Below are 10,422 nucleotides of genomic sequence, written 5' to 3' on the forward strand. Positions count from 1 at the left end.
TAGCATCCACTTTATGGGAGACTATCTTGTTCTGGCCCACCCTCTCCTGCCAGCTATGACACCTGGGGGCGGGAGAATGACTGATGGTGTAAAAATAATCTGGGTGTGCAAAAACAAGGGCAAACATACATGCTGTCAGTTCCTTGATACACACAAAGCCATGGCCCAATTAGACTTGATGGGGATTATTTCCGCATGCAACTATATTGGCCTCTGCAGTCTCAAATCACACCAAGTCAAAGTTTAGGGGAGGAATCCCCATAGTGACAGTCTGGCCCACAAATCTCCGCCCCATCCATTCTGGGTAAAAGGGTGTCATTCTTGCTAGTTGCCATGCAGTCATTAGGTCACTGCTGCAGGAACACCAGGACTGTCTGCCTTCTGTTCTGGTCCTGTGAGCTGAGTCGGCTGGATCTGAAGGGTTTACTTCTTATTTGGGCTGTGATTCCACCACGAAAAAAAGGAGGTTCCTGCTTCCTCTTCAATCCTGCAACTTAAATGGCTGTTAGGGGTAAAGAGAACACAGAGCCCTAAACTCCAGTTGCCTTTCCTGCACTGGGTCAGACAGAGATGAAGAAATCTCATACCTAGTAATAATTCTCTTATCCTTAATATTACCAAGGGAAGCATAAATTTTGATCCTTCCCTTTTACTACCCATCCTTGTTAAATATCAGTGTCGGTTTATTCTTGCTACCTGCTCCAACCTCTAAGATAGATAGGCATAGTGTCATTTCCAATTGTCAACTTGGCTCATTGAATTCTTGTGGCCCTTTTTCCCCTTATTTCCATGGAAGCTTTTCCTGATGACCATTCTGCTCCATATTTTCCCTAGAGATTTCATCACCCTAGAAGTCATTAAAGGGAGTGTGGTCGAAGATCAATCTTCTGTAGCTACTTCAGGTTGGCAAGGGACTGTAGTCTCCATTTCTAGATAGGGTGAAATCTCACATTACCCTAAATGAGCAGTTAACTGGTTCACTTCTGCAGTCTCAACACCTGAAAAGGATCAGATTAATTAGACAGGGGAATATTACTTAACCCAATCAGGCCCTGAAGCAGTAAATGGTACAGCTTGAACAGTATGGCTGTCCTTATTATCTGTAATGATAACACAAGTTAAACAACAGAAACCAAAGCATCATAGCATTATCAATAAACACGGCTCTGAGTTACTTCAGCCAGACTAATGCTTGCATTTACAATTTATGATCTAGTCTAGTACAACTAGTAAGAACATTTCCACATATGTTACTCCAAAAAAAGTGGGTTTTAAGTTAGGCCCACTAGAATGTGTTTAATTTAATTAGCTACAAAAAAATAGTTTTTCTCTCCACCTTCACCTTGTACCTTGCCAGATATTTGAATAACTTTTAGGCTCTTTCCTTTGCACAGATACAGAAATGCTGGAGAAATCTCCATCTGGGGCACCCCCATTACTTACAGAGCATTTTTGAGGATAGGTTGGGGACACAGCAAGTGTATCATGTCACAGTCACTCAGGTTTGGCTGATGTAAGGATAAGTTGGTCAATTTAGCATGATGATCTTGTGGATGGCCTTGGGCATCTCACCTCAGCAGAATTTCCCTAGAGGTTACCTTTCCCACTCCTCTTCAGGTTTGGAAGAGACTCTGACCTCGAATCCTCTTTTCCTCATGCAGAGAGGAAAGCCACCTGCTTGTATCTTATGCAAAGCAACATGATGCCATGACACTTAAATGGTACTAAAAGGTGCTAGGAGAGAGAAAAAGCAAATATTAATTAAGTTTGCACAGAAAAGCCTAAAACCGTTTGATTATTGTCTAGGGGATTTTTACAATAAGATTTCCCATATTTTTAATTCTTTAACCCATGACCATATTCACAAAGCTCCTTGTGATATACTTATTAATATCCTTGGCAGCAAATAATGAAAAATTGTAAAAAGAACGTTTTAATCATGCTTAATTCTACGTACAGAAAGTAGAAGTTTTCTTATTCTCCTGGCCTCAGTTTAAAAACAGAAGACATATTAGACACTAGCAGTTTAAAATATTGCACAAATTATACAAAATTTTATTATACCCGTAATTTGAACAAAAATTAATTTCAAATACCAAAAAGAATGGTCACTACTTCTGGCAGACTTTAGACCTTTAAAAGATTTACAATTAACAATCACTAATTTTTCAAAAACCTTTAAATCGAACCTCAATGATTTTTCTCAAATTCTTGATTATTTCCTTTAAAACTAGAACTTTTATCTTTTAGATATTTATAGATCTTCTTATTACCTCCATTTTCACCCAATAGCATAAAATACTATAACATGTTTTGAAACATTCAAACCTTTTTTTTGGAGGGGGGGCCACACCTATTGATGCTCAGGGGTTACTCCTGGCTAAGCGCTCAGAAATTGCCCCTGACTTGGGGGGACCCTATGGGACGCCGGGGGATCGAACCGCAGTCCTTCCTTGGCTAGCGCTTGCAAGGCAGACACCTTACCTCTAGCACCACCTCGCCGGCCCCAGACCTTTTTACAATGCAGCATATTAGCTAATTTAGCCAAGGTTTAATCACCTAGTTTGATCTGACAGTTTCTTTCTTAATACATATCCTCAGTCCCTTTTGCACATCCTCAAACTTTCTGCCTGAACCTACTTTTCTTTTTCCTTTCTAACCTTCTTGCACATACTCAATCTTCATGCCTGCACTACTTTTCTTTCCTAGTACACATTACCAATTCCACATTCAGCTACTTTCCTCTTTCCTTTCTTCTTCCCCCCTTTTTTAGTCACACCCAGCAGCACTCAGAAGTTACTCATGGCTTTAGGCCCCAAAATCACTCCTGGCAGGCTTAGGGTACCATATGGGGTACCAGGATTCAAACCACCATCCTTCTGCATGCAAGGCAAACACCTTACCTCCATGCTCTCTCTCCAGCTCCTTCTCTTTTCCTTCTAACCTCTTCTCCATTCATCCTCTGGGGGCAGGCTTGCTGCTAAAGACCACCACGTGCACCCAACTCGGAGTCTTTATAGATTAATGGTCCAGTCTCTCCTTAAGGACCAGCTTCTCAAGTTAACAGCCTAGAACCCAGCATTAAGGCCTAGGAATGAAGCTTTAAATTGTCTGCTGCCAATTTGGAACAACTTTGCTGAATTTTCTTGCACCTCCCTGGACCAAATTTTTCTTATGGTATTTACTAAAGATCTTTAACCCAGTTCTGTTGATTCCCTTCTTTCAGATATTCACAACCTAGAACCACCAAGATTTTTACATTAAAGCTATCTTAAGACCAACCATTAAGTTTGGTGAGATAAATTTGACATGGAATTGAGTTACTTTAACAATACCATGCATTCATAAAGTTAAAAATATTGTCTAAAAAGGCCAACCACTGCCGGCTCAGGTGGACTCTACCACGGTCCTCAGGCTTTTCCCCTTTCTCTCCCAACACTAAGGGGGGTGGGGACACAAGGGGTGGATGATGGGCGGGCCAATGCAGCACTGGTGTATGTCGGGACATTACGTCATGACATTCACTGGTATTTTTTTTCCTTTTCATTGGTCTCCATTTCAAAAACCGTGTGGGGGCTAGTGCCCCCGCGTGTACCATATATATTTAAAATAAAAATGGGAGGATTGACTCTCAGTTTGGGAAGAGACCAGTTCGGGTGGGGGTACCATATATTTTCAAAATAAAAATGAGAGGATGGACTCTCAGGCTGGGAAGAGGCCAGTACTTTTACCTACTTGTTTACTCTCAACGGCCTCTTGGCCTCTTCCTTCTTTCATTGTGTAACTGTGGTTGCTACCTTACTAGGTTTCTGATTAGTTCCCATGAACGGTAACAATTGAGTTCACTGTCTTAAGTTAGATTGTTTATTTTCCTCACTTTTTATCTTTTCTCCTCTTTGTGAACTGTTCAATAAGGTATTTTGGTGAAAGAGTCCCTCTCTATCTTTCCTTCCCTTTGTTATTCGTTAAATAAGAAATGTTGTAGAAGTGTCCCTCCATTTAACGTTTATAAAAGAACCAAGTCAATTGGATTGTTGGACTTGTTCTAGCATCCTCATAGGCACCAATCTTGCTGTGAACTGTTCAATAAGCAATTTTGGTGAAAGAATCCCTCAGTTTAATGCTTATGTTTGAACCAGGTCACGGGGATTGTTGGACTTGTTCTTGTGGCCCCCTTATGCGCTGATAACACCAGGTGGCATTATTTATGTTTGCATGGACACATTAAAATGGAAAATACTATACATACAAATAAGTTTTTATCTAATAGAGATAGGAACACACAAATCTTGTGGTGCAATGGAACCTTACAAACCCTGAACATTGACATGATGACCTGGCACAGGCCTCAGAAGTTTGGATATTTTCCAGTCACCCCTGAACCAGGGAAGCCATCTATGAAACATCCAATATTGTTTATGACATCACCTGGGAGCAATCCTCTACCAGGGAAGACCCTACTGCTGCTCTGACATCGATTTACTCAAAAGAGTCTTCCCTTAACACTGAGAAGATTGAAACAACAACGACGGCCTGCGTACTGGACAGGGCTTTCTGCATTGCCTGTTAATTGCGAGTTGAAATTAGATGCTGCTCTGCACCATCCTGACTTCAATGCAGGATATAAGATTCCAGGACCTTCAATACAGAAACGTGAGATCAACAACAGAGACTGTGAAAAATATAACTGTATGGGCACTACAGACAATGACCGGGATTGGACAAACTAGTTTGCCTGGAGCCTAGAAATAGTCTTATGTCAGGAAACTTCAGGGTAGAGTCTCCTTGTACTTAGGCCAAAGTTTTTCCTTTCCATGACCCCCATACTTTGGTGGGCCCATACAAATGATAATTGCCACACTAACATTGTTTTTACAGTGCTCCTTTAACTCTAAACCTTTAAGAAACCACTAGTAAAAATATCTGGAACTGCAAAAAAAAAGGTTTACATTAGTGTTAACATATATGCTTTTAGTTACACTAGCATTCTGAGGGATAAAGGAGGGAGATAAGGAATATATGCTTGGAAACAGGGATGAAGGGAGGACAACACTGGTGGTGGAAAGGCCCTCATTTATTGTCACTGTGTACCTTAAATATCACTGTGTAAGATTTGTAATTCACTTTGGCCACAATAAAAATTTAAAAAAATATATGCCAACCCCATCACCCATCCTTGATGAGGACTCTCTGGCTTGGTTAATAGACTCAAACATCATTTGAACCTTCCTGTCCTTCCCTTTCTATTTAAAGAAAATAAAAATTAAAAAAAAAGGCCAACCACATAATTTGCAACATTTCCCACCCAATTGTTCATTCTAAGAAACTTCTAAGTCAGAGAAATTTAAATGCTCAATTTTTTTCCTCTTGACTCCCAGCCATTAACTAAATAAAGACTTTCTCCCTTAGCTATTGTCCCTCCTTTGATATGTCAAGGACCCACTGGAATCACTCTGCCTACACCCACACCCCCCAGCCAGGTGAGTCTGGGATTACAGACAATAGACCCTGGCTGCTGGGTGAATTCCTCTCTTCCGATAAACTCCAGTCTCTCCAGACAAAAAGCGCCCAGGGCACTTTTTCTTTTCTTCTTTCCAGCCCAAAAACCACCCAGGTCAAAAGTGGCCAGCACAAGCTTCCATGATATTTTGATTCTGCCCTTCCCCCTCTCTATCCACGTGTAGATAAATTCATCTTCCTCTGGCCTTAACTAAAGCATGGCAGGGAAGCTAGGTGCTCGCAAAATCCAGATATTCTCTGGGGCAAATTTATCCCTATGGCCACTGAGAAAGCTGGGGTTATGATCCCTGACACCCTCTGCCATGTCCCTAGAAGAACAAAGCCGGCTCAACACACAATTTATGACCTAAGGAGGGGTAGCATTCTCCCTAGAGTTTCCCTCCATGTTCAGAGCAGACAGAGAAAACACAGAACACAAAGAAAACAGAGAACACAGAACCACAGACTAAAATACAGACAGAGTGACAATGGCAGCACACTGGAACACCCCCAACGTTGACAAGAATGTATCCCTGAGTGTAACATTCAGTGGGACTCGAACCCACATGGGTGCCCCCCCCAAAAGAGTGGGTGCCAGACGCTGGGACCCCTGACGGGACTAGAACCCATGAGATTTCCTATCACCCCCGGTGGTGACGTGAAAAGCATCCTCAAGACACTTAGTGGGACTCAAACCCACATGGGTGCCACCCCAGTGTAACCCCTGGGAGGACTAGGGCGTCCCTCTAGCCTCCTGCCCTCGGGAGCAGTAACATTCAGTTTCTCTCTCTAGGGCTTCCCCGGAGCTCCATTTCTAGGCCTTTACATACCTTGAGGTGTCCCAGTGTATACATGGGACTGGGAAACCTTATTGGCGACTGGTCATGTCAGTTCTATCCCGGACGAGCCCCCAAATGTAGGGTTCTAGAGTAGAAGGATGATTAAAGTTTTAACACTTCAATCTGCCTGCCAACAAGATTCCCCAGCCTGGCCAGGCAGGGGCCATCCCCTGAAGGAGATGAGCCCCGCCCAACGTCATGATGAGGATTATATAGGGAAGGGATATAGGAAGGTTCCAGCTTAAAACAATTGATCCTTAAAACGATTGGCTCTTGTCTATTGTCTACTTGTCTACTGTCTACTTCCTACTGCTCCCTTGCCCTTCCCTGATAGGCTACCTGGTATAGCCAGGTAGACTGAGGTGGGGTCTATGGAAATAGGCTTCTGAAGTCCCAGCATGTAGCTCACACCATGGGGTCCTTGAAAAATGGTGTTTCTCCCTGCTCAAACCTAAGAAGTCTGCCATGTGGCTTTTACAAAAGGGTGTCCCTCCTTATTCAGAATTCAGGTCCCAATGGTACAAGAAAATAAAATGTGCCACTGCGGGCCCTGAATTTCATGGACATTTTCCAAGTCTCTTCCAACACCACCTCTCCCAGTTCCCCTCTTGTAAATAACCCAAGACAGGTGTATGCACGAACGTGCACAAACACACACACACACACACACACACACACACACCTTATTTCTAAAAAAAACAAAACACTTTATTTTATTGAAGTGTTCTTCATAAAGACTAGAATGAATTTTTTTTTTAGACAAGGCATTATTGATGATCACTAGGAACTGCCTGGAAAATAGAAAACAAGGAAGGGAGAGGAAGGTCACAGAGAAAGATGGAGCCCTTCGACCACCCAGAAGTGGGTCAGAAAGACGAAAGATGCAACAGGTGGCATAGTCTACACACATGAGTTTAGGAAGGAGAGGTTGATGTACAAAAGGGGCTTTGTCAGGACTGGAGGACAACAAAGTTCAAAGGTGGGAATGCCACTGGTCTGAGTGAAGCTCTTTCCTACCACCAGCTCTCAGATGATTCTGTGAGAGAGGATCGATTCTGAGGAAGCATGGGCAGCCAACACCAATAACCTGCCCAAGACACAAAGCAAAGTCTTGATGGATAGACTTTGGGCTTCAAAAGAGGGCGCTGAGGCGAGCAGAAGTTGTCATAGACACTAATGATAGGAGACAGGAGACCTGGAAAGAGATTCCTCTAAACAGAGTGGGGTGGACTGGGGGCTTGGTCATAGCCTCCTCTGTTTTGGGGGATCTGGGGGTTTCTCCTCCTTCCTGAAAATGTGCATGCAGTTCACCCATTTTCTGACTGCTCCAATTTCCATCCCTAGAGAAGGAAAAGGGTGCAAGTATAGAATGAGGTAATTATCAAGGTGTGTACACCTCAAAGATCATGTGTTTCCATTCCTGATATGGGTTGCCCTCCTCTCCATCTAAGGACAGGAGATATCTCAGAAAGGATATAGCAGGAAACCCCCTTCCACACCTACCAAAAGGTCAGGTCAGGAGAACCCACACAAGAGAACTAACCTAGAACCTGGATGCCCGCCACCTTGTCTTATCCCCTCCACAGTCCCACCTGATAACTAGGAGCCCCCTTGATTGAGGCAGGAGATAATCCCTTTCCAAAGGCCAAGGAGGCACAATGGTCTGCCCTTTTAAACAGTATCAGTACCAAGATACTACACAGGGACTGTTTGGTTCCAAACTTCTGCTCATCACCCACAACAGTTCCAGAACTCTATTCAGTGAAAAATAAATAAGGCCAGGATGAGCCAGAGAGATAGCACAGCTGTAGGGTGTTTGCCTTGCATGTGGCAGACTTGGAGGGACCCTGTTCCAATCCTAGCATCCAATGTGGTCCCCCAGCCTGCTAGGGCCGATTTCTGAGTGCAGAGCCATGATTGGCACCTGAGCGCCGCTGGTTGTGGCCCAAAAACCAATCAGTAAATGAATAAAGATTTTTTTGTTTTGTTTTTGTTTTTGGGCCACACCCGGCAGTGCTCAGGGGTTACTCCTGGCTGTCTGCTCAGAAATAGCTCCTGGCAGGCACGGGGGACCATATGGGACACCGGGATTCGAACCAACCACCTTTGGTCCTGGATAGGCTGCTTTCGAGGCAAACACCGCTGTGCTATCTCTCTAAAGTTTTTTTTTAAGTAAAAAAAAAATGCCAGGAGATTGGGATCATGCACTCAGCCTTTCAGGAACACAACTGTCAGAATTTTCTTCTCACCACCAAAGTCCCTCCTAAACCCCAGATGTCCTTCTCTTTTGGAATCTGCCTCTGCCCCAGCTCCACCTGCATTCCTAGCTGAGGTCTTAGCATTCAGCATTTTCAACATCTCCAGATCTCCTTCCCTACACAACTGTAGGAAATTGGAGGCCATCCAATCAAGGTGAAGGTGAAGGTGAAGACAGGTCCAAGGGTAACTTGGGATAAGCCACTCAGAAGGCTCACTCGTATGATAGCCCAGAGATATAATTTATTCTCATGCTGTAGGTCCCAGGGCTCACAGAGGTGCAGAAACCCAGCCCAGCAGGAGGACCACGACCTGGGAGTCTGAGCCTTTGCTGGCTCAGCTCTCATGCTCTGTGTCTCTCTGTCTTCAATGGAGAGAGAGCACAATGCCCAGTGTCACTGTAAAAAGAAAATGTGGGTATGGTGAATCTTTATTGTCCTGTTGTGTTTTTTGGAAATAGGATAGGGCTCCTCTTTTTGAACTCTGCCCTTTTTAATAGCTCACACTCCAGTTTTAGCCTTTTGTTGGTCTTACACCAGCCATAGGATCCTCCAGACAAAGGCCTCTGCCAGCCACTGAATTCACATGGCAGAGAAGAGCACTCCCGCAACCCTTAGGACCAGTCAAAGATGTCCGGGATGGGGGTGTCAGAAGAAAAGGTCTGTGCCCATTTTTGAGGGAAAGTGGTGTTTCCAAATCTTCACATTCCTTTCTTTGGAGGGAAATTGGCATCCCACACTGCAATGCTCAAGGGTCACTCTTGGAAGTGCTCAGGGGACCCTATCTTATGACAGGGATCTAACCAGGGTTGATCTCTGGTTAAATATGCATCTGACCACATGCAAAGCAAGTCTTTTAATCCCTGTGCCCTTCATTTCTGCCCAGCTCCCCCCTGCACTCCTTGCCTTGCCCTTGGGTCATAGCCCAGCTCTGTACAACTGTTATTCACACCTGGCTTCTGAGTGCCCAGGTAGCTATAGCTCCTTTTCAGTCCCCTACTGCCCACCCAGACACTAGGGAGGACAGGGTGGTATTCTGTGAATGGGATTAGCTCAGGTGTCTGTCATAGATACTTCCAGTCCCCAGGAGCATGGCTGTGTGTACTCAGCACGGAGACTGGCGCATTTCAATGAGTAGTTTCCACTCTGGTTTCCAGAGGAGTCACCTGGCCACCATCTGTCTTTCTGGGAAGATGAAGGTGGTGGTGCCTCGTCTCTCTCAAAGGCAGAGACAGGTTTTGTGCTCTAAAATCCATGTCTGTCTTCCCTCCTGTGAGTACCAGCGCCAGGTCCACACCCACTAGTAAGAGAGGGGCCTGTTGGGTAGTCAGGCTGCCAGGAAAAATGTGAGTGGCCAGTCCCACCTCGCATATTTGTGAACATAGGGCAGAATTGTTCCTGAGAGGTCTTGTCGTAACAATTCAGACTGAGACTAAATGCAGGTTGGGGGCTGCCCCCAGGCCCCGGCCCTACCTTGTTTCACCAGCTTCTTCTGAACCTGCTTCTCTTCTGAACCTGCCTCTCGCACTCCTGTTCTACTGTATTTTGCGGCGTATAAGACAACCCCCTAATTTTACAGTTAAAACATATGTTTAGGTCTATATTCGCTGTATCAGACAGAACGTTCCTGTGCTGCAACTGTATGTACCACAGTAAGCCAATCACAACAAGCAAAGGTTCAAAGGTTATACTGTAATAGACTTCCTCTCTGACTTTGGCCCATTTGAGCAGGCTTTTGGACAGTGTAGATTTGAGTCCAGAACACTGTCTAATTTGCATGCATAAAAAGCCTGCTTAGATTGGCTGAGTTAGAGAGGTGGTTCGAGCAG

The sequence above is a fragment of the Suncus etruscus genome, chromosome 11 (assembly GCF_024139225.1).
Source record: "Suncus etruscus isolate mSunEtr1 chromosome 11, mSunEtr1.pri.cur, whole genome shotgun sequence".
Taxonomy (NCBI): domain Eukaryota; kingdom Metazoa; phylum Chordata; class Mammalia; order Eulipotyphla; family Soricidae; genus Suncus; species Suncus etruscus.